We start from the raw sequence: 25,722 nt of genomic DNA, 5'->3' as shown, positions 1-25,722 counted from the left end.
GAAGGAGCTCACCACCTCCCGAGGAAGCCTGTTCCACTGAGGAACCGCTCTAACTGTTAGAAAATCCTTCCTAATGTCAGAGTTCTCAGGTAGCAGGTGATGGGAAAGGCTATTCTTCACCTGAGATCTGGAGAGCTCTTGCCAGCCACACCAAACCAACTGACCTATACACCCCAAGGTCAAAGGCAGTCCCATAAGTCCACTGCCCACCCAGACGAAAAACAGGGCCGACATGACTCATTTTGCAGTTCACTGGAGGGGGTCGGTTAGTAGGGTTTTGGCCCACCAATCCCACATCCATTTCTCACAGAACACCCCTTAAGGTTGACCAAACTCCCAGGTGGGGCCTGAACATCTCCTGGAACTTAGAGGGGGGGGGGGTCCTGCCTGTCTATTATATCTCAGCAGGTACTGCAGTAAGTTTGTGTGCCATCTGTGGTTTTAACAGTTGTAGAAGAGTGCGTTTATGGTTTTAAGTGTTTTGTTCACACACACACACACGGATATCGTATTGATTTTATTGTTGTCTGACAGGTAGGGATTTGCCAAAGGCCATTCAAATCTCAGCCAAGTCCTCCTTATCCCGACGGGGAGGGGAGGTAGCTTACGTTCTGGTTTATTATTATTATTTTTAAAGGTATTTCAGCAAGACTGTACAATGATAACAAGCACTGTATTGAAAGCACGCTAGGGGAATGGACATATTCATGGAAGAAAGGGGTATTCATGGCTATTAGTTAGAATGGTCAAGCTGCATACCTATTCTCTCTAGTATCAGAGGAGCATGCCTATTATTTTGGGTGCGGTGGAACACAGGCAGGATGGTGCTGCTGCTGTCGTCTTGTTTGGGGGCTTCCTAGAGGCACCTGGTTGGCCACTGTGTGAACAGACTGCTGGACTTGATGGGCCTTGGTCTGATCCAGCAGGGCCGTTCTTATGTTGTTACCCACCCTGAGCCTGGTCTTGGCCGGGGAGGGCAGGCCAGAAATTTGATAGATAAATAAACTACAACTGATCTCCAGACAAAAAAAAAAGCTTAGTTCCCCCGGAAAAAAATGGCTGCTTTGGAAAGTGGACTCTTTGGCGTTATACTCCATTGAGTCCCCCCTCCCCAAACCCCTCCCTGTGCAGGCTCCACCCCCCAAAATCTTCAGGTATTTCCCAACCCTAGCCTCCCCCCCCCCCCATCAAAACTACCTTTGATGATGGAGCTTCCAGGAAGGAAGCCGGGAGGGGGGGGGGAGAGTAGATTTAAAAAACATGTAGGTGCTCTTAACTGGGCAATGTATCAGAATTTTGTATTCGTGCTAGAAGACACTGCGCAATCACTTTGTAGTTTTTAGCACATGTAATACAGATACGGGCGCATTTTCTCTTCCTACTTGCTGGGCAGCCCTCAAAGCATTCTGCCAGAACAAGCCACAATCACCAAGATGAGATTTGCAGTGACGGCACTTATTTAGGATCAGAGCTGCTCTAGCCAAACTGAAAATAAGACAATCTGAAGCATTTAACACAATGCGGAAAAAATAGCTTGTTTGTGCATGTGTTTTGTTTTGTAAATTCTCTAAAAGTTATTTTCACCAGTAATGGCAGTGTTACGGTTTTTGCTAATGTGGAAATAACTATGTTTTCCTAGCAAATTTACTAGTATAAACGATGAAAACAGCCTAAGTTCGGTTACAGCTAATCTGAAAACAATTCCTTCTCTTTAAAGGAAGAAAAGCCATAAGAAATGGCTTTAAACAAGGTTTTAAAGGGGAATGAACAAGGATCTTTTTTACACATAAGTAACAAAATTTGAGTCCAGTAGCTCCACAGAGAACACAATTTTCAGAGTATACGTTTTTGAGAGTCAAAGCTCCCTTCATTGGACATGAGTAGGAATGGAGATCTGCCTAACAACAGGCGTAACATGGGGGGTTACCGCACTTGTATTCCCAGCGATGTATTAAGAGTTTGAAAACGTTATAAAAAATACTGTTCGCACTTTCTATGTATTCCCACCGATGTATTAAGAGTTTGAAAACGTTATAAAAAATACTGTTCGCACTTTGTCTGGCCCCTTTAGCTGTGAAGACGTCTTCCAACCATTTATAAGCAGTGGTATCCAAAAACCCTTTTAAAGCGATGTTTTTTACAACATTTTCAAACTCTTAATACATCGCTGGAATACAAAGTGCGGTAACCCCCATGGATTGTAAGTGCTTTAGTTAGCAACTGTCTTTTTGTCTATTTTCCATCGTGCACCTGGATTCTGTCCTTTGCAATACCCTGAGTGTGTGCCTTGTAGTAATAAAGTTTGTTTAACTTGAGAGAGTCTGCACACTTGGCATGCAACTTGAGCAACACCCCTGTGAGGCTGGGTATGGGCAACCTAACATGAGAGAGAAAGGGTCTGGATTTGACCCAAAGTGGCGGCAGTGACAGTAAAGAGGGGGCAAAAAAGTGGCTGGTCTTGCCCCACAATGGGACAAGAGACCATGTCAGATTTGAGACAAATGGGATTTTTAAATTTTTCCGTAGACAGGAAACACACCACCACCCAAGCCAGGTGAGACCCCGGCCGTCAACCCCACCCCTCAATTTGTCATGCTGCATAGGGCTACTGTTTCAAAAAGTCTAGCCTGCCTAGGCTACCTTGGGTTCAGCGAAACCGTTGTGTGATCCTCTCGAACCTGTCTAGGCCATTTTTGCATAGGTGGCTTAAACAAAACAGCATCTTAGAGGAGCAGCATGGACTACGCCACACTTCCTCTGAAGGCATGGGGAAACTGTGCCAAAATTCATTAAGAATTAGTAAGCTTCGACAGAGATCTTGTCCACATACAAAAGCTAGATTTGGACACAATATGAGATTGGCTTGAGAATATGTTAACCCACCCCCACCCCAAGTTATGACATGACTCCTTCAAAGGCGAACTCCATTTCCCACATACAACAGGGCCCCCTAATGTAGTGCCTGTGGGCCCCAAGGAGTTCACAAATACCTTTTCTGGCGTCCACTAAGGGTTTTTAGAAAGTGGGTGGGGCCAGGTAGGGCTTTTGCCCAGGAAGCTATTCTGCTGAGCTATTAGAAGAAGAGTTGGCTTTTATATGCTGACTTTCTCTACCACTTAAGGAAGAATCAAACCGGCTTACAGTCACCTTCCCTTCCCCTCCCCACAACAGACACCCTGTGAGGTAGGTGGGGCTGAGACAGTATGACTAGCCCAAGGTCACCCAGCTGGCTTCATGTGTAGGAGTGGGGAAACAAATCCAGTTCACCAGATCACAGTCCACCGCTCCAAACCACTTCTCTTAACCACTACACCACGCTGGCTCTAGAGATGCTAGAGATGCGATTGGCGGTGCAGATCTTTTAAAAAAATGTTGCTCTGGCAGCAGCTGCCACCCCAGCACAAGGATCTTCACTGTGTTACTGAAGATAAGCTGGGGCAACCATTTTGTAGCTGGCTCCACCTCCTGCAGCAGCCATTTTGCAGCTGCGCCCACCACCCCCTGTCAAAATTCCAAAGGTGCCCGCAAGCTCGAAAAGTTGGGGGACCCGGAAATACAAGGTCAGTAGCCCAGTCTGGCTATCTTGACCAGTCAGACAGTAAAAGAATTTGGGGGGGGGGAGAGAGGGGAAGCGCACACAACAACAAAACCTTGAGGTGAGTGTTTTTATTTCAGTGCCTATTATTAGAATGCTCATAAGGAATTTTAACAGTTTCTATGGCAACAATGTCCTAAAGCACTCAAGGCCTGAGATAATACATTTCAAAAACAAATTATGTGGCACACGGTACCTGGAAATTCACTGAAACAAATTTCTAAAATTAAAATTGCAGCCCAAATAAGCATTAGACAAACAAGCTCACTAGCTCTATCTTCCATGGGTGAGTGTGAGGCACACCTGCGAGCATTTGTAGGAGGGAGCCCCTTCGCAGGGCTTCTAGCTCTGAAAGTCTCCATCAGAACATGATTTCCTTCAATTGCACGGTTTTATTCTTCCAGAGAACAAAAATTATGACAAGTTAGTTGTTTATAAGACATCACATCCTGGGACCACCTCATCTTTGTCACGTGAACACATGAAGCTGCCTTATACTGAATCAGACCCTCGGTCCATCAGTCAGTATTGTCTACCCAGACTGGCAGTGGCCCTCCAGGGTCTCAGGCTGAGGTCTTTCACATCACCTACTTGCCTAGTCCCTTTAACTGGAGATGCCGGGGATTGAACCTGGGACCTGCTGCATGCCAAGCAGATGCTCTGCCACAGAGCCACAGCCCCTCCCCTACACAGTCCCCCACCTCAAACACCCCAAGTCCCTATAGAAGGAGGCTGACCACCCTGAACATATGAAGCTGCCTTCTGTCAAACCGGACTTTTGCTCCATCTAGTTCAATATTATCTGCTCTGACTGGCAGGAGCTCTCCAGGGGCTGAGGCAGGGAAAAGCCGAGATCTTTGAAGCGGACGTGTCATGACCTGCACCTTCTGCATATCAAGCGTGTGATCTTACTGAGCAGTAGTCTTCCCCAGAGAACCAAAGATCCAGAGTTTCGTTGAAAGCAGGAGAGCTCTGATACACAGATGTAGTTCTGCTGCCGGCAAGAGTTTTCCATAGTGCAAGGAATGGCTCTGTACACGTATGGGGATACTCATGCTGAGCTCTCCACTCCAGTGAAGCATACACAGGTATTTAGGATTCTAAGAACTTTTAACACAGAAGTTCTACCTACGGCCAGACTGTGTTCGAATCACGCTGTACAAACGAGGTTCCTAGACATCCTAAATGAGGCATGCATATGCAGGTGTTTGCCTTTGACCCTCTCTCTGCAGACCAGGTGGTCCCTTTGTACTTGCTTAGATTCTTAAATAACATCAAAAACAAAGTGAGAACCAAATAAAACACTTCTGTAAATATACTTCAGGAGACATTGCCTCTTGAACAATCTAGCTGTGCAGTGCCGGGAATAAAATGTTAGCAAATAAAGTGAAGCACGTATTTTCAGAGCCCTCAAAATACGTTTAGGTGTACAGATGCAAATATAGGCCTTCATTGGCAGGTTTGCAAAATACCGAGGGAAAAAAATTAAGGCAAGTTCCGATTTATTGAAAGACAATACAGCTTTGACAGCTCAGAGAGACAACCGAGAGATTGCTTCCTCCAAAATGTCTGCTTCAAAGCCTTAAGACATTCCCACAATTCTTCCCGTGCCCCAACAGCAGCGTGGACCGTGAGACTTGCAGCAGAAATGCCACTGCTCACAACAAGAACACCCTTGAGGGTAAGACGCTTAAGCACAAATATCTCCAAACTCAAGAATTAAAACAGACTTGACAGAATTCTGTTTGGTTAAGAGAGGTTGTTGCTTCAGATAAAGGCCACCAACCAGCTTCCTGGAGCAGCATGCAGAAGCGGAAAGGTCTCCGTTCCGTGAACAACATCCCCAGGGCTCCTGCCCAGGGCGGTGGCCAGCCAGTTTATTAGTTCCCAGCTTATTCGTGTTCCTTCTCTATTATGACACAGAGGAGTTCGACAAATTGTCTAACAACACAAGCGGAAATTGGTCCCTATTCTTCACTGTATCACTTAAGCAACAAACAGGTGTTCTATCACAGCCGAAACATAAAAGAAGAGTTGGTTTTTATATGCCAACTTTCTCTGCCACTTAAGGAAGAATCAAACTGGATTATAATCACCTTCCCTTCTCCTCCCCACAACAGACACCTTGTGAGGTAGGCGGGGCTGAGAGAGTTCAAAGTTAACTGTGACTAGCCCAGGACACCCAGCTGGCTTCACGCGGTGGAGTGGGGAAACCAAACCGCTTCACCAGATTAGTGTCTGCCGCTCATGTGGAGGAGTGGGGAATCAAACCTGGTTGTCCAGATTAGAGTCCACCGCTCTTAACCTCTACACCATACTGGCAAACCACTCTCAAGCCACTATCACCAGTCTCTGCACCACGAAATCCTGGACTGTATTTTAAGATCCAAAAACCGAGCCTAGTTCCAGCATCACAGGGCCCACCACTAAACCAACCAGGGCATCCCTACAGGCTCATGAGCTGCTCCTCCCTTCAGTGGTTTGAAATACCCATCAAATGGATCAAACTGCAGTTACCTCTAGTGTGAGCTGCCTCCACCCCAAGGACTGAAACCAAGGTTTGTTCTGCATTTGCAGATCATACCTAGGAGGCAATTGGAGGTTAGTGGAAGCCATAGTTTGTCAGATTCAACCATCATGACAAGCTACAGAGAAGAGAAAGGAAGCCATATACCCCCGGGGACACTATGTCACCTGAACATGATTTGACATTTGTGCTTCTGACTGTGGACTATCAGACTGATGTCAGATACACCTGGACAGACTGCGAGCAACGTTTCCAAGAAGGCCTAAGCTAGCACTCCAAGCACCAGAAAATTCAACACTGCATCCCTGGATGTGAAAAGCTGTTGATGTTGAACAACATATGGCCTGAAGTCCTTAAAACATAAAGGGACTGCAAAAAGCGTCATAACATTTGAGGTGGGAGTAACAGAAGAGGCCTGTGACATTAAACACGTAATGAGAAGCTCTAGAAATGAACACATGAAGCTGATTTATACTGAATCAGACCCTCGGTCCATCAAAGTCAGCATTGTCTACTCAGACAGGCAGCGGCTCTCCAGGGTCTCAGGTAGAGGTCTTTCACATCACCTACTTGCCTAGTCCCTTTTAACTGGAGATGCCGGGGACTGAACCTGGGACCTTCTGCATGCCAAGCAGATGCTACAGCCCCTCCCCAGCAGCTTGTACCTTAGCTGACCATCTATGTAAAATCCTTAGAGTTTCCTAAACAAAGCAGCCTGCACTTCAGTGGTTTAGATGCAATTTAAAAGCAGAATTCCCATTGTAAAGGTTTCACCAAAATGTCACCAACGTTCCTTCTTCACAGTGTACATAACTGTTATTTTCACATAAGGCTCCTATTAGTTTTCTTCTATGATCTTATTATTAAAAAGCAAAAGCCACTCAGCACAACTGTTCAGCCCTTACACATTGTCGAGAAGTGAGCTGGCTAGGATTCACAAGAGAGCAAGAAAATTAAATTTGTTCTGGTATTCTAAACAGCACGGAAGGATTGCCTTGTTAATAGCCTGGGGTTTGAACCAGGAGACTGAAGGTCTGATGTAGAGACTTACCCTGAGTGAGCTGCTCCACACTGCAAACAGTCGTGCTCCGCATCGGCCTTTGCAATTGCCAGCTGATAGGAAGTCTCTAAATCAGAGGTGCAAACATACAGCCTGGGGGCCGGATCTGGCCCCTTGAGAGCGCCTATCTGGCCCACGAGCCAGCCATTCCACCTCCCAGTCTCGATCTGGGCTGGTGAGGCATGGCCTGTCCCGACTAAGCAACATTTATGTCATATCCAGCCCTGGTATCAATTGAGTTTGACACCCCTGCTCTTGTTGAGAGAAGCTGAGAAGATTTCACTAAATGTTGCTATCAAATGATGCAGTTTTTGAGCTTGCCAGGAGGGGGAGTAATCGCACAGAAGAGCTAGACCAAACTGACAAACTCCCCAGGGGCTGTGGCTCAGTGGCAGAGCATCTGCTCGGAATGCAGAAGGTCCCGGGTTCAATAACCCGGCATCTCCAGTTTAAAGGGACTAGGCAGGTAGATGATGTGAAAGACCCCTGCCTGAGTCCCTGGAGAGCCGCTGCTGGTCTGAGTAGATAGTACTGACTGGTCTGAATAGATAGTACTGACTTTGATGGACCAAGGGTCTGATTCAGGATAGGGCAGCTTCATGTGTTCAAATACTAAGAGCCTGGTTTTTGTTCTTGGCTGGTCAACAGAATATCCAGCTTTCACATCTGACTTCAGGACACTGGTTCAGAGTCAGGCACAGACACCCACAGACCCAGCCTACCACTAACAAGATGCTTGTGTATTCTTGAAGTGCATTAATTGAAGTGCAGGGGGGGGGGGGGGAACTGAGGATTGTGTCAGCAGCACTGAGTTTAAAAAAGAAGTAGTGTCATACCCAAGGTCTTCAGGAATGCCTGCCATCGACCCTGGAAGAAAACGTACTTCCTTCATTCTCTATGCATGGGGACAGGCTGCAGTTGCTCGGCGGTTTATGGAAGAACTTCGATTCAGCCATAAGAAGTGGAAGCTATTAGGTCAAAATGAATTCACTTTTGAGAGCATCTTTTTGAGAGCAACAGCCCCACTATAATTATCGGTATTCCTCCCCAATGACATTTCAGCCAAATAATCCCCAAAACAGAAAACGTTTTAACGTGATGAAGCGCCAGAGATGCTTTTTCACAACGGGAAGACACCACATTTGGACTAGCTCTTCTGTGCAATTCCTCCCCCTCCTGACAAGCTCAAAAACTGCATCCTTTGATAGCAACATTTAAGTGAATCTTCTCAACTTCTCCAGACAAGCAGTGACGAGAAATCTCACATCATGTCTTGCAAGATTTGCAGATCCCCCTCTTACCCCCATGCTGTCATTCGGGTACGGGGGAAGAGCTGTGGCTCGGTTGTACAGTGCGCACTTCCGTGTCCTCAGGAGTTCCGAAGTTTAATTCCCAGCATTTTGAGCTAAACCTTCTCAGACAGCAGATGCTGGGAAAGCACCTTTCATTGCTCAAGTCTGCAGCCAATCACAATGCTGAGCTGCGTGGGCCAGTGGTGCAATAAGGCAGCTCTGTAAGCTTATAAATATGCAGGTAAAACCTAGTCCTGCATCACCACACCCTTCTCCTAAGCCAAATGGACATTGGAGGACAACACACTAAGTATTCCTCAAAATGTACTAGGGAAATATTGAGATATAACAAACCACGGTTTAGTTATGATCAGAATGAACCTAAAAACCCTCAGACTCGTACGTTCCCCATGTATACAGTTCAGATTTAAGACTTCCTGGATCCTGATGTCTGACACAAACGAGTGTCTTTGGCCCAAAAGCCAGAATTCAACTACAGCATGGAATTTTGTTCACTGAAGGTATTTTATACCCTTATCAGCCAAGACCAGCTCTGAAAGTGGTAACATTTCAAAAAATTAACAGCGTGCTGTAAAAATAGTTGCTGAAATGCTTAGTTTTATATTTGTTGCACACAATCAAAGAAACTACACACACACACACAAAAACTTCTGTCGGGACTTGGTGGAACTCTGAAAAGTTGGGAAGGGACCACTAGAGTCATCTAGTCCAACCCCTTGCACAATGCAGGAAATTCACAACTACCTCCCCCCAGACCCTCAGTGACCCCTACTCCATGCCCAGAAGATGGCTAAGATGCCCTCCCTCTCATCATCTGCTTAAGGCCATAGAATCAGAATTGCTGACAGATGGCCATCTAGCCTCTGCTTAAAAACCTCCAGGGAAGGAGAGCTTACCACCTCCTGAGGAAGCCTGTTCCACTGAGGAACCGCTCTGTTAGAAAATCCTTCCTAATGTCTACACGGAAACTCTTTTAATTTTAACCTGTTGGTTCTGATCCGACCTTCTGGGGCAACAGAAAACAACTCGGTACCCTCCTCTATATGACAGCCCTTCAAGTACTTGAAGATGGCTATCGTATCACCTCTCAGTCTTCTCCTCTCCAGGCTAAACATGTCTGTTGGTAGTGAAGATGGGTGGGGAGCTGCTAATTCTTCACAGATGCTAGTCCATCACTATTACCTCCCACTTCCTAGCGGATGGCTGCTTCATTAGCTGAGTCCTCAATTATGTCCCAGTTAAAATTACTTGGCCAGCATAGGTGATCTTCCCCATAACAGACCCAGTAGCTGTTAAGGCCACGGCAAAACTCCAAGGAGCTTGCATGGTCAGCAAAAGGAGCAAAAGCAGTTGCTGATTTCAGCTGATTGAGACATCAGGATGAACTGCTACTGGATGGACTCAGAAAACCCTCAACAACTAAGCTGTGGGAGAGGGAAGGGGCAAAGCAAAAACCCCGACAAGTCCCATCCCCAGGAAGACAAACTCTGGACTGCAGTTGAAAAGCAGGAATAGCACAACTAAGGGAAGTTGCTGAAAGGGAAACAAAATTCTATATGCTCACCCAGAAATTGCTTGTCTTTTTTTATTTTACGTTTTATGTTTGTATTGTAAGGTATTATATGGTGTTGTTTTTGTTATGTTGTCTCATACTTAACGCATCAACTTTTGGATATAAATACATATATACCATTAACAGCAGCTTGTACTGTGTAGCTTGCAAAAAGTAGTGAGTGTCTTGCAATAAAGCTATTCTATACAATTATTACAAATCAAATAGTTGCTAAGTAGATTGCAATTCTGGTTTACACAGCACCGGACAGAAGAATAAATGGTTAGTGCAGGAACGCTCATTCGCTTCTGCAATGCAAGAGTCACTTCCCAGAGAGTAAAACAAATTATGTAAGAGGTCTGCCAGCTGTACACTTTGAGAATTCCCTTTTTGCTCCAAAAAAGTGTTTTGCTAAAGACCAAACAAGTGAGCATTCTTTGCAAACACTTGTAGCTTGTGCAAGAGAAATGGCTATTGCCGTTCCTACACAAGTGAGGGAACTCCATCTTGAGGTCAAATGATCTCTGTGTTAAAGAGACAAGTGTGGAGTACTCAAACTCTGTTTCCACATACCACTACAACCATACTTACAAATTTAAGACCAGGTACAAAAAATTCAAACAACACCATTCACAGGAACTGCCTACCAAACCCAAGACTGCTGGGAAAGGAGTACAGGCATAGCTTGTTTTATTGCGTTTCGCTTTATCATGGTCCGCAGATATTGCACTTTTAACCAAGTGAAGGTTTGCGGCAACCCTGCATCAAGCAAGTCTACCAGCGCCAATTTTCCAACGGCATGCACTCATTTCGTGTCTCTGTGTCACATTTTTAGCAATAAAGTATTTTAAATTAAGGTATGTACATTTTTTTAGATAGACATAATGCTTTTGCACACTTAAGAGCATAAGAAGAGCCATGCTGGATCAGACCAAGGCCCATAAAGTCCAGCAGTCTGCTCACACAGTGGCCAACCAGGTGCCTCTACGAAGCCCACACTTAATAAACTAGTGTCGTGTAAATATAACTTTTATATGCACTGGGGGGGGGATTTGTACGACTCGCTTTGTTGCGATATTCCCTTTATTACAGTAGTCTGGAACCAAATTCGCAATATCTCCAAGGTATGTCTGAACGTCCATAAACTGGTATACACGATGCTCTGTGTTTTTATGCCTAGTTTTCATTTTGAAATCTTCTCTGACTTTTACTCCATTAATGCTGCTTTAATTCTGAGGAACTTTTGCACTGTGTTTTTCGCAGCACGCTGTAGTGGTTAAGAGCGGTGGACTCTAATTTGGAGAACCGGGTTTGGTTCTCCACTTCTCCACATGAGCGGTGGACTCTAATCTGGGGAACCGGGTTGCTTTCCCTGCTCCTACACAGGAAGCCAGCTGGGTGACCTTCGGCTAGTCAGTTCTCTCTGAACTTTTTCAGCCTCACCTACCTCACAAGGTGTCTGATGAGGGGAGAGGAAGGGAAGGAGAAGAAGAAGAGTTGGTTTTTATATTCTGACTTTCTCTACCACTTCAGGGAGATTCAAATCGGCTTACAATCACCTTCCCTTTCCCTCCCCACAACAGTCATCCTGTGAGGTGGGTGGGGCTGAGACAGCTCTAAGAGAACTGTGACTTGCCCAAGGTCACCCAGCTGACTTCATGTGTAAGAGTGGGGAAACAAATCCAGTTCACCAGATTAGCCTGTGTTTGTAGATTCGTTGGTTGAAAGACATTTTTGGGGAGGGGCTGTGGCTCAATGGTAGAGCATCTGCTTGGCATGCAGAAGGTCCCAGGTTCAATCCCCAGCATCTCCAGTTAAAGGGTCTAGGCAGGTAGGTGATGTGAAAGTCCTCTGCCTGAGACCATGGAGAGCCACTGCCAGTCTGAGTAGACAATACTGACTTTGATGGACCAAGGGTCTGATTCAGTAAGGCAGCTTCATGTGTTCATCCACCTACCCACCACCAATTAATGGTAGTTACTGACAAAAAAGCTAGAAGTTTCACAGCCAATCTCTTTTTATCCTTCTGTGCCAAATCTAGAGCCATCCAAACTTCCTCTTCAATCACGTACCCTAAAGCACTCCTTGGCATATCATAGTTCTTTCTCTAGACCTCTGCATGTGCCTCTCAGTTTGCGGCAGAGTACCTTTTCCTTTATGTGGGAGATCGATTCAGAATGTATGAGTGGAAATGCATGCCTACGTTCTGAACAGTGCAGCCACCAACCCAACTGTACAGGCGAATAAGCCACTCTGTTAACTCTTTCATGAAACCAGTGGAACCAGTAAATTACCCTCAACTCCCAGCGGCATTCCTTTGGTACTAAAACAAAGAGCTTTCAAGGGCTCCTGATGCCAACCAACACATTGACGCTTCAAAATGTCTTCTAAAAAATGAAACATTCTTTAACCGAAGGGCTCTCTCCCACTGCTAGTGACTTTGCGGACAAATGGGCCATTCATCACGCATGTTTGTCAGAACACGCCACATACAATCTTCTATTACTGCACTCTAAGCATACCTTGGGATGCTGTTTAAATTAAACATTACAGATTAAAGCTTCACTCTAGCTTTAAAGTACACTCACAGGGTAAAAAGAATAATGCCTTGCTGGTACATCAACAGTAAAGGGGAAGGGCATTTTTCAAGATCTGTAATGGAGACAGAGGAGAGCCCGTATTCAAATTTGTGCTGAGCCAAGTTACATGCGACTGACTATGGGGACAGCCAGTATTATACAAACATTTTAGCCATATATAGTCCCAGATGGTGTGCACGGGAGCCAGCGTGGTACACGGGAGCCAGCGTGGTGTAGTGGTTAAGAGCGGTGGACTCTAATCTGGAGAACTGAGTTTAATTCCCCACTCGTCTAATCTGAACGGCAAGCTTTCAGTCTCTACCTATGATGCAGTGTACACTGTATTTTTTTTTTTTTTAGGTGAGAGTAAACACTGAAAGCAGGCAGTACGGATCTGCCTGCATGTCGGCGCGAAGGGTCTGGTTTTTGGATCAGTCCAGATATGGGAAGTCCAGATAAGGGATACCCTACCTGTACAGTCATCTCAACTTGTCCCCAAAGCTAAGTCATCAGTTTGTGCAGCTACGGAGCCCCTAGATTCTGGCCCTTGGTTGTAGGATTTGAATTTCCCCCGCCTGCTCCTAGGTTCCGGTCTGTATTTCAAACATCCTCCCTTAGTGGGATTTTCTACTGAGCTAGAGCAGACAACCATCTTAAAACATCACTGCTACCTTAAGAGCCTCCTCAGGGAGGCCACAACAAACCGCATCCAAACAAATCAACACACTCACCCACAAATCCTCCCTAATACCTTCATTCACTTGCAGAACGTCTACAGTCAGGCTGCTGTGGAAAGACATTAGGCAGAAGGCCGGGACTGATCGATTATTACTTTAGTTTTTAAAAGCCCTTCCTCTGGACCAGCTATCAGCCGGAGAATGAGAACTCACAAGGAGCCTGCCACCCCCTCCCTGCCAGAAAGAACTCTGCTCCAACTGCCGGTTGTCCTGAGACTGAAGAAAGTGGGAAGGATCCTATTGCTGGCCATGGGAATTAAGGGGCCACAGGGCAGTTCTACTACTTACATCCAAGCAGGGGGCCGGGGAACCAGCCTGGCCGAATTCAGTACACATTCCCATCAATCTAATCTTCCTCTTTTGCCATTTCCCTCCGCCCTGCTTCTCTTGTACATTCAGTCTTTTTGGATACGAAGCCTCGGGGCAGACAGTGTCTAGTGTTGCAGGGCAGAACTATTAAAAAATAATAATAAAATGAACTGGTAACCCTAATCGGCCTTTGCATCCCAATTCTGATTCTGCAAGACAGCTTATAATGTTTGTTCTGTCCCAAGACACTGTTTGAATCAGCTTCCAGATCGGATTCAGTCTGACCCCTTCCAATTTGTACCACCTTTCTCTGGACTAGTTGCAAATTGGATTGACTTTCTGATTTGAATCAGCTTGCAGATACTAATAATGTGGGGCAAAAAAAATCATCGAAAAACTGAGAGGAGACCCGTTATTGTCACATTTTGCACACAAATAACTCCAGAATGCGACCGGTTATGGGGACTTAAGATCTTCAGCACTTTACGTTATGGATAATATTCGTAAGCGCGTGCAACTGAATTGTAAGATCCGGTATAATGTACGTTGCAAAGGAATTCCCAAGATGTCATTCCTATGGGCTGAGCAAATCTAAATTATGGCTGTGCAGTAATGGTTATTGTATTACTGCTCGGTGCCCTGAGTTCTGCGGCAGAGCGAGCTTACTAAATAAAAGTTATTACAGTGCACTTAGTTCAGGCAGCAGAAGTCATAAGAATGCATTTCAAGTGAAACATGGACAGAGATATTGTGCTGTGCAAACACATTGGAGGCTCACCTCCCCAGAACGAGTGGAAAGCTGCCCAGAGATGCAGCTTACGTCAGTGGTGTTCAATAGCATGGAACTGGTTTTTCCCCCTCTTGCAGTCAGATCCTGTTGACTGAGAAGCCGCTTCTTAGTTAAGATTTTATTAATTATGGACTTAACAGTGTACCAGAAGGCAGTGGAAGGCAGGTTCAGTGGTCATCGGCGCGATCTGCACAAACCTCCATTATAACAATGAGGAAATGAGGCCCCGACATATAAGAACATAAGGAAGGCCCTGCTGGATCAGACCAAGGCCCATCAAGTCCAGCAGTCTGTTCACACAGTGGCCAACCAGGTGCCTCGAGGAAGCCCACAAACAAGACTACTGCAGCAGCATTATCCACAGCACCTAATATAACAGGCATGCCCCTCTGATACTGGAGAGAATAGATATGCATCATGACTACTATTCATTTGGATGGGTAGCCATAGATAGCCCTCTCCTGGGGCACGGAGCCCCACAACTGAACCATGCGTTGTGTGAAGAAATACTTCCTTTTATCTGTTTTGAATCTCTCACCCTCCAGCTTCAGCAGATGACCCCGCGTTCTGGTATTATGAGAGAAGAAGAAAAGTTTATCCCTGTCTACTCTCTCCATACCATGCATAATTTTATAGACCTCTACCATATCTCCCCTTAACTGCCTTCTTTCTAAGCCAAACAGCCCTAAGCGTTTCAAACACTCCTCATAGGGCAGTTGCTCTAAATCAGTTTGGTTGCTCTGTTCTGCACCTTCTGTACAGAACAGAGAGGCCTGTTTTTAACCCAATCCCAAATCCAGATCAACTCCTGAGCCATCTGACAGGAGGGGCTTCCCCCATGTCATGCGGGAATACAGTATCCTTATCACCAAGCTGAAATCCCAGCATGCAAGTAAATTTACATACCCAAAATGACAGCTGTGAGTACTTAAGTAGTTTTGATTCCTCTCTTTGCATGTAAAGAGCATATAAAGGGCAAATTAGGTACCTACTAGACACACAAAAGGGACAAAGAAAAAAAACCCACAAGCATCAGCTAAGGAATTATCGTGGGAGCACATCTAAAAATTCATCATAAATATTTCAAGCACATATTGTGAATATAAGCAATTTATATCCTTATGCTTACAGATACATAGGATGCCATAATGCAAGGTTGATTTACATTGTGAATAGCTACATAACAACCCTCACTCTCTCATCCAAGTAATCTTGACTTTTAGAAAGCTATACACAATTATGCAAACACGCTGATGCATAACAATGGAAAGCAGGTTGGCTGATGAAGATGTGGGACGTACACTGTTGAGTAGATCAAAAATAATTCTTGTTTCCAATCACTTGGAGGAATAACCATTAAACTGAAAAAATGTGAACAACCACCACAGAAAGGAAACTGCTAAGCAGATAGCTCTAAGAAAAAAATATATAAAAAGGAAACATGTTGCTCAGAAGTCAGTTCCTCCTGTACAGTGATTTAAAACTGTGTTTTAAATTTATATTTAAATTTAATATATATTTATCCAGACACACACAAGCACTGAAAAGCAATCAGGAGCAATATAAATCTTGACCTTGACTTTATTTCCTCTCCCCACCACCACCATTGTCATGCTCAATTGAATCATCCCTCTGTTCTCAGCTTTTTCTTTGCAAAGCAAGCCCAAAGCCAGTACAATTTTATGCAGGGCGGATTTCTATCCCCAGAGCTCAGTTCCTATTCTTATGTTTTATTTTTCTTAAACAGAACTGCAAAAGGGGGGGGGGCAGCACTGAAACAATGGGTACATTGCTAAAAACTTGTTAAAGACACAAACACCACACCACTGCTTCCAAATATCCAGGAATGTGCAAAGCTGATCAATGCATGGAGTGTGAGAAGCATGAACCAAGACAAGCTCGAACTTGTAAAACGCTTAGACGTTTCAATCCTGGCATTCTAGCCGCAAATAAAATTTATTTATTTATATTTATTTATCCAGGAATGTAATAGACCACATCAAAAGCCCTATTGAATGGACAGCACAAATTAAGAAAACAAGATTCAGTAGGAGGAAAAATAGTTTTCTTTCAAACAATTGGCTTCTTTGCAGGTCACTGAAGGAAGAGAGGTATAAATGGTGGCGAGATGACATTTTTACGAGGCTTTGCATTTGCAACAGCACCCAGAAGGCAACACCAACAGTGCAATGCTAAGGAGATTTACTCCAGTCTAAGCCCATTGAAATGAATGGGCTTAAACTGGAATCATAGAATCATAGAGTTGGAAGGGACCACCAGAGTAATCTAGTCCAACCCCCTGCACAATGCAGGAAATTCACAACTACCTCCCCCCCCACACACACACCCAGTGACCCCTACTCCATGCCCAAAAGATGACCAAGATGCCCTCTCTCTCATCATCTGCTTAAGGTCATAGAATCAGCATTGCTGACAGATGGCCATCTAGCCTCTGCTTTAAAACCTCCAGGGAAGGAGAGCTTACCACCTCCTGAGAAAGCCTGTTCCACTGAGGAACTGCTGTTTGAAAATTCTTTCTAATGTCTAGACCAGTGGTTCCCAACCTTTTTTTGACCAGGGACCACTAGGACTTTTTTGTTCGGTGCAGGGACCCCAAGGTTCAAAATAAAAATTCCGGGAATTTGAAAATAAACTTTAATCATAACTGTTAGTTAAACATTAAACTTAGAATTATATTTGGATATATATATTTTATAATAGAGAACTTTTAATTGAAAATATTAATTTATCATGGGTTTATAACTTTGTTTCGCGGACCTTAATTTAGTTCTCGCGGACCCCTGGGGGTCCATGGACCCCTGGTTGGGAACCAGTGGTCTAGACAGAAACTCTTTTGATTTAATTTCAACCCGTTGGAGTAACTCTCTTCAAGGATTGCACTGAAAGAGTATTTACTGCAGAAATCAGTAAGATTGAAACCGGGAAAGGCAACCATGAAGGAGCTAGAAAAGATTTTTGAGGATGTGTCGCTGGCGACCAAGTAAAGATAATTCATGCAATAGTACTCCCCATTACTATGTATGGGTGTGAAAGTTGAACAATGGAGAAAGCTGACAGGAGGAAAGTAGATTCATTTGAAATGTGGTATTGGAGGAGAGTTTAATGGATACTGTGGACCGGCAACAAGAATAAGCGTCTTCTAGATCAAATCAAGCCTGAACTCTCCCTAGAAGCTAAAATGACTAAACTGAGGCTATCATACTTTGGTCATATTATGAGAAGACAAGAGTCACTGGAGAAGACAATAATGCTAGGAGAAGTTGAAGGCAGCAGGAAAAGAGGAAGACCCAACATGAGATGGATTGACTCAATCAAGGAAGCCACGGCCCTCCGTTTGAAAGACCTGAGCAAGGCTGTCAAAGATAGGACATTTTGGAGGTCACTAATTCATAGGGTGGCCGTGAGTAAGAAGCGACTTGACGGCACTTATGCACATGGCAAATACCTGAAGGTCCCAGTGCAGCCACGAAATCTAGGAGTCTCATACAATAAGCAGTTGATTGCCTTCTTAGTGCCCGAAACAAAACAGAAATTTTGAAGTGTGCAATTCCGTGAACATCTATGCCATCCTGTTAATTTCACCTCATGTTCTACTTCAAAGGCTATTGAAAGGTCCAGTAAGATGAACAAGACACAGGTTCTGTTGTTGGTCAATAAGCAATCAAGACAAGAATTATGTCTTAATCTGAACAATCACACACATTTAACTATGTCAATCACAAATTGCCAAGTGTTCGCTCCTGGGCTGGATATGCCCCATGTAATAATTTCATCTATTAGCCTTGTGAAAACGTAGACAACCTCTGGTAAAGGTTTTGTTCACACTTTCACTCATAAAATTGAAATCTGTTTTCCGAAACTGACAGAAATATTCCCCACATTAATGCCACATTTCTTTAGGATTTGCATGCCCTAGCTGGGAGCTACTCTGAGGATTTATTACAAATCCTGACCACACACAGTTGTGATACAGGAAACAACCTAACCCTGATCTGGCCCCCATGGATAAGAACGGAACCTGTAGAACGATTCTGCTAACCCAGCTATAAATCTTATGCTTTTGTTTTTCCAAAATATGTATGTCTCGCAAACCAGGTATTGCCTTTGTGAACAAGTGTGAAATTCCAAACCCTTGGCTGTATACTGACTAGAAACGGAAATCAGAACACAGTCAAGAGTTCTTAATTTGGGTCACAACGCTGGGACAATGTAATTGCCCAGAATAGCTTAGGCGGATTGACACATGATTAAGACAGTAATGGTTGCAATTCTTTCACTTTATAGCCTCAAGTGTTCAAAGATGGAATTTATAGTCACCACCATCTGAACCCTTAAAACCAAGTTCCAATCTGAGGTTTGCAGGTCTAGCGACTGCATAAAAGCTCTTAAGAAACATTTAATCTTCCAGTGTTCCTTCTAACCTTGCACGGGACTGTACAGTGCCAAGTCAGCAGAGATTCTTGAAAACAAGGCATAGCGGATACATGTAGTTCTGCTGCCAATCTGTGCGCTGAAAACATTTCATCATGGGAAGACAAGACACAGGTTACGAAGGTATGCATTGTTTGCACATGACCTGGCCCACGTTGGAATCCTAAATTAAGACCGTACACTTGGTTAGCCCTTTCTTTTGAAAGCCTCATTATCTCGCCAAGCAGCAGTGTCTTCTCACTCACGAGTTGAAATGGGGAGCTTTCATTCTCTGCACCCCTTAAAACGCATCATTAAATATGCAGCTTTCCAGTATTGCCACATATACCTTGCTTCAAGTTAAGGAAAGTGATTATGTATAGATGGAGTCTTCCACTAGATTTTACGTTCAAATCAAATCAATACGATCAACTGACCAATCACATGCAAACACATCAAAATTTCCAAACTCAATAGTTTTGCACTGCAGAATTACAGACTGCCCGTACAAATAAAGGTGTAAGATCAATAAAAACAACCCCTGATTAAAACTATCACCTTAAAATTGATAAAATTGTAAAATATTTGAATGATCATTCTCTAATAAAGTTCTGCGTATTTTAATAGCAACAGCGCAGAACTTGGCAGTTTGGAGCAAAAGCTGAGGATCTTCTCCTAATAGGAGCTTCTTTGCCAAAAGCTCAACTGACTCCTCAGGGAATTTACCAAGTAGGGGATTATGATATGTTAGTTTATTCCACCTGTTATTATTCTAAATTGGCACTATGAAGTGTTGTGCAAGATTAGAAGGATCATTTAAAAATTAAAACAGTTGCTTACTGGGCCTTTCTGAAGTTACTAGACCTCATAGCTTTAGAAACCTGGTTTTGGAGGGGAAAACCTCCTAATGCTGGCAACTACATATTACTGTTTTGAGCACCTGAGAGCATAAGACAAAAGAAAAATTGCAGTTGCTACAGTCATAACCATGTGTCTGTCACCCCAAACTACTCTAAGCACAGTACACAAACTTTGCAATACATAATACAAGTGACTCATCTTCCCCATAAAATGCTCGAGGTGGCAACTACATCACTGACAGAAGAAGGAAGTTCCATATTCCCTGTAGTTATCTAAAAGATGGTGAACCATGAAGTGTACTGAGAAACAATGGTTCATTACCTAAGGAAGAGTTCAAATATTATAGATTCTGCAGTTGCAGGCAATTAGTCATATTCTCTTAATGAAGTCGCTTTCGGTCTTGTTAGCCAATTCTCTTTTTATACTTCTCCACAGCTGGTTGCTTTTGCTCTCAATGGTTTTTATAATAGTCTTAACACTCATTATTTGAGTCTATTGGTGTGGGGCTTGATGCACCAACAAGACGGAGTTTAAAGACACTGGGTAGTTTGGAGTTTGCCAGCTTATAGGTAGATTAGGCACAAACTAATAAAAACCAGACAGATTCATAACCGGCACTTGAATTAATAGAATCATAGAGTTGGAAGGGACCACCAGGGTCAATTCGCACATCAAGATGAAACTGTGCTGGCTTATAATGGAAGTATTACAAAGATTTCCACTGATTTCCGACTTGGGCAGATCATTGTGATGGAACATAAAAAGGGAATTTACTCTCTCACTGCAGGTATTTCACACATCTGATCTGCTTCCCTCCTGCATTCAGAGCACCTCGATCAGTAGAATCCATTTCTCTCACATGGAGATGAAGTCCTGGACAGGTTCACAACACATGTATTGATCACACATACACTGGTATTCACTGTGGTGGACACGGTAAAGCAGATAGGCAAGATGTGCCTGTCATCACAGTGGGCAGACATCGGGAAGCAGCCAACTGCAGCGCTCCATTAAGCTCCCTCCACATGTTAAAATGTTTGCTCTAAGAAAACACAGGCATGAAGCAAACATTTTCACAGCACATGACATGACTGAGCGCTTGGCTCCCAAATTTATTACCAGCTGTTCTTCAAGGGGTTAATTTGAAAGCAGCCCTCCATCGCCCTATAATTATTTATGGATTTTCCCCCAAAAAAGCACAAGCACTGTTACCCACAATTTATGTCTGCTTTGGACGATACCAAATTTTGCTAAGATTCTTCAACTGGAGAAGGATTGCCTTTTATCACCTAACAATGCCCTCAATTATGTAATATTGCCCAGTGTTGAGTTCTGTTAACTCTAACTGCACAAAGGTGTCTGACTATGGCGACCCCGTAGGGTTTTCAAGGCAAGATCCGTTTGGAGGGGGTTTGCCACTGCCTGCCTCTTGCTGCTATTTTTCCTCCCCGCCCCACCCAGGGCCCTTTGGTGCCAACCCACGCACTCAGTAATCAAGAAGAAGTTTACATCTTTCCCTTCGCGTTAAACTGAGAGATGTAAGTCTATAAATTTCAAGTTTATTAAACAAAGAAAAACTGAAATTTAAAACTATTGAGGCCACTGCGCGCTTCCTTAACACAAAACATAATTACCGGTTGTTGTTGGATTTTTACAAGCAACTAGTCTAAAAAAATTACAACAGCAAAGTACCATAAATCTTTCAGGCTGCAGTCACACCTTTACAACCCATCTATGTCTTAACTGCCTTTGCCATCTGACTGACACCTGTCAGTGCCCTTCAGGCAAGCCACGCAGCACTGCAGCAGCTGTGTATACAGTTCTCCCCCCCCCCTTTTAAAGACTGGGCTGGGGAGAGCCCAACACACACGTGTACAGCCAGCTCTGCGGTGTGGTTTGGATTCTCTCCCTCTGTGTGTGTGTGTTAAGTGCTGTCAAGTCGCTTCCGACTCATGGCGACCCTAGGAATCAATGTCCTCCAAAATGTCCGATCTTTGACAGCCTTGCTCAGGTCTTCCCAATTGAGGGCTGTGGCTTCCTTTATTAAGCCAATCCATCTCTTGTTGGGTCTTCCTCTTTTCCTGCTGCCCTCAACCTTTCCTAGCATGACTGTCTTTCCCAGTGACTCTTGTCTTCTCATAATGTGACCAAAATATGATAGCCTCCGTTTAGTCATTTTAGCTTCTAGGGTCAGTGCAGGCTTCTCTCCCTAGTTTGGCCTTAAGAGTTAAGAGGCCTTAGGCTAGGAGGCGGTGGTTTAGGGTTTTCAGACACATCAGAGCGTACAAAGGCAGCTTACGATAATAGTTTTAAAACATTTCCAGTTAAAACCAAAACAAGGAAACCCAAATCTCTCTCTCTCTCCAGCCTTAAAAGATGCCTGCCATTTAAATATCGTCAAAAGCCCTGGCAAACAAGCAACCTCCTGAAGATGTCCAAGGAGCCTCCCCTCACCTCTTCAGGGAGCCCAGTCTACAGAGCAGGAGCCACCACGGAAAAGGACCAGGCTCTGGTTGATGCCAGATGGACTACCCTAAATGGTGGGACAGCAGCAGATGGGCTACCTGAAGACCACCATTGTGTATTTTTATATATATATTTTCTTTTTATTGTAATTTTTTAATTATTGTATTTAATTGTGTGTTATAAAAATTTATATATATATATATATATATATATATATATATATATATATATATATATATATATATATATATATATATATAAAAGACCACCATTGGTGGACAGGGACACATGGAAGGAGACGGTTCTTCAAATCTGCGGGCCCCAGGTCGTGAAAGGCTTTAAAGGTCAAACCTGCAACTTGACTTGAACTCAGAAACAGGCTGGCAGCTAATTCAGCTGTTTCGAAATGGACAACCATATGCTCCCTGCGGCTAGCCCCTGACAACAGTTGGGTGGCCGCGTTCTGGACTGGTTGTAATTACTGGGTTAGAATATAAGAACATAAGAAAAGCCCTGCTGGATCAGACCAAGACCCACCAAGTCCAGCACTCTGTTCACACGGTGGCCAGCCAGGTGCCTCTAGGAAGCCCCCAAACAAGACGATTGCAGCAGCACCATCCTGCCTGCGTTCCACAGAACCTGATACAATAGGCATGCTCCTCGGATACTGTAGAGAATAGGTGGTCTTCAAGGGCAGCACCACGTACAGCACACTGCAGTAATCTAATTGTGAAGTTAAGACGCATGGATCAGTTTGGCCAGATCAGTGAAGGCCTATGAGTTCACCTTACCTAGCCAGAGTAGGCAATACACACCTTGACAGACCATTGGTTGGACTTAGTAAAGGCAGCTTGACGTGTTCATATGATTAGTTATTATTCAAATTTATAGCCTGCCCTCATTCCCAACCAGGGATGGGCTCAATCAATTATAATACAGTCAGCCAAAGATGAGACTGGAGACATTTATATTAAAAAGCAACAGTTTCACACAAAAACTCAGGGCCCAACAACTCCAGAAAGTCTCAAAACAAACAAGTGCAGATGTTTCCGTAAGAGAGCAGCTCTAGGAAACGACAATAAAGTTTAAAAATCAGCAGTTTCCTTTTCTTTTCTATTTTGCCCAAGAGATTGTTTCAGCCACACCTAAAGTGAAAGCTGTGCTTCACAGAAGGGGCCAGATTTTACCATTTCAGACTACCTATAACAATAAGTACAGAGCAGTCGTCTTAAATCTGACCTAGCTATCTTCCACTAAAACGAAAAACCTGACACACACAGACCTTTAAGCATTTAGAGTTAAGAAAACTTCAGTGAATCAAGGTCTAACCTTCCACGTTGATTTCAAACCAAAGAACAATTCTGGTAGCTGACAACACATGAGCTCTCAGGAGTCCTACATTTTATAAATTTTCCTCAACATGAAACAAAAAGTACTGTGAAGTAAATTGGATTGCGTATATATATTTTATATTTGTTTCTTAACAAAATTGGATTACGTCTGAGTACTAAGTGCTGGCAATTCTGCAAACCTTAAGCTTGTTTTTGAAGCTTTATATTACCATATTTCAGTAGCCTCTTACTACATGCAAATACAACATTACAGCTATACCCTGTAGTTGGCATAATTATGCCTATAATTGCTTGACATCTCCTTTTGCCAGATCAGCTTCAGCATTCAACAGGAATGCTCATTTCCGGATGAACGTTATGCAGTGACATGCTCATTCTTGAGGGCTATGTTCAGACATTGTGGTTTATTCAGGAAGACAACAGCCAGAAAGTACCCAGGCTTATGTGCTCCTCCCCTCACTCACAAGGGGACTCAAAACTTTCAAGTTTTGAACAAACTGCAGTTTGTAAGGGCATCTGAATGCAATCACATTGACAAAACAGGGCTTGTTTCTTCCCTACCAGCCAACATTCAAAGCTGGGGTCAGATTTTGGATTGGAATCCCAGTATACACGCAAGAAAGAAGTCACAGTTGGTTAAAACATATAATTAAAGTATCACAACAAACTGCAGTTTGTTCTACACCAGGAAGCCTTGGCATAACAGACGAGGAGGAAAGATGCAAACCCAAGGACTTCCAGGCTCATAGCTTATTGGTCATCTCCAAATGCTGCCTGGTTCTTCTTGACGTGCAATCTAGACCAACTAAGCTCTATTTTAGCTTCTACACGGGCTCCTGTCAAGCCTCTGGTTTCCATGCCAAAAAGGGCTCATGCCAGCCTCAGTCCATAGTTCATTCATACGTGAAAGTCTTTTAATTAATGTTCAGCAACTTGTTAGAGGCAGAGCTAGACCAGGCCATGCCTCCAAAGTGCTTTTTGCATGAGCACAAGCAGCTCTGTGCTGCCTTGCTGCTGCTGCAACCCAAGACTAGTGAGGCCCGTAGACTAACAGGCTCTCTGATAACTCGGAGGACAAGAGGGCAAGAAAGCTGCTCTGGGATGAAAATCCAAGGGTTACCGTTGACACTGCTAAATTTTGTGCTGCCGCGTCCAAAATTAGGCGCAAATTGCTGGGATGACCTGTATCACTACCTATGTACTTTGTGGTGCCCTCTTAGGAGTTTATGTAGTTTATATTTTTTATACTTGTATTCATGTATTTTATATACTTTTATATTTGGAATTTCTGGCTTTAATATCGATGGGATTTTAATCAACTGTTGACGGTTCCATTCTTCTGTTTATGACTGGGTATGTGCCATATTAATAAATGACTAACTAGTGAGGCCAGGGCACACAGTACCACAGTTAGCTGTTCATGCCATTTCACCCTGTTGACCATTTTTGCAGGCACCTTGTCTTTCCTGAAGATAATGATGGACACTGCTACTTGGTTTCACTCTTTATGAGCGCCACACTCTCCATCACCAGCGCTAAAACCTATGCTTCCCTTTCTTTTTGTATAAAGCAATGATCATACACCCCACCACAAGGACCAAGCTCCATGTTTTTGTGGACCCCACACACTCAAAGTAGCGGCCCAAATATCCCAGACTCAGATATGGGTTTGTGACTGTGCTAGAAACTTTTGAGCATTGCTTACTGGCTGGGAAACAGAGCAGGGTACAAACTGAATAAAATGAACACAGTACCTTTTGCAGTATTGGGGATTTATGGATAACTCCTCTTTTCTGTGATAACGAGGGGCTGTCAATACCAGATACGGTTAAGAAAATTGTGGCAGGCATGGATTTAGGAGTTACACTGGCTGTAGCCAAATTTTTTGCTCATGTAATTAAATTCAAAGAACCTCAAGAGTGGTAACTGGTTGGTTATTTAAAATATTTTTGTTGTATCTAGTGTGACATTGTTCAAGGCCTGTAGGCTAAATGAGCAATATCATTAAAGTAAGTAAATATCCCAGACTAGTCTTGAGGGGCTGTGGCTCAGTGGTAGAGCATCTGCTTAATATGCAGAAGGTCCCAAGTTCAATCCCTGGCATCTCCAGTTAAAGGAACCACACAAGTAGGTGATGTGAAAGACCTCTG

The 25,722-nt window shown here is 43.8% G+C and overlaps 1 protein-coding gene and 1 non-coding gene across 5 annotated transcripts in view; one reads left to right on the top strand and one right to left on the bottom strand.

The window, feature by feature from the left end:
* PRKCZ (protein kinase C zeta) overlaps nucleotides 1-25,722 on the bottom strand; it is a 93,313-nt gene that overhangs the window by 42,301 nt on the left and 25,290 nt on the right. The gene's annotated exons all lie outside the window — the stretch shown is intronic.
* Nucleotides 25,610-25,681, top strand: TRNAI-AAU (transfer RNA isoleucine (anticodon AAU)). Its single transcript has one exon. It is a non-coding gene; the product is annotated as a tRNA-Ile (tRNA).

Source organism: Euleptes europaea, chromosome 19, assembly GCF_029931775.1.
Source record: "Euleptes europaea isolate rEulEur1 chromosome 19, rEulEur1.hap1, whole genome shotgun sequence".
NCBI lineage: Eukaryota > Metazoa > Chordata > Lepidosauria > Squamata > Sphaerodactylidae > Euleptes > Euleptes europaea.
Note: the sequence above shows the minus strand (reverse complement) of the source record. Positions and strands in the feature narration are given on the sequence as shown.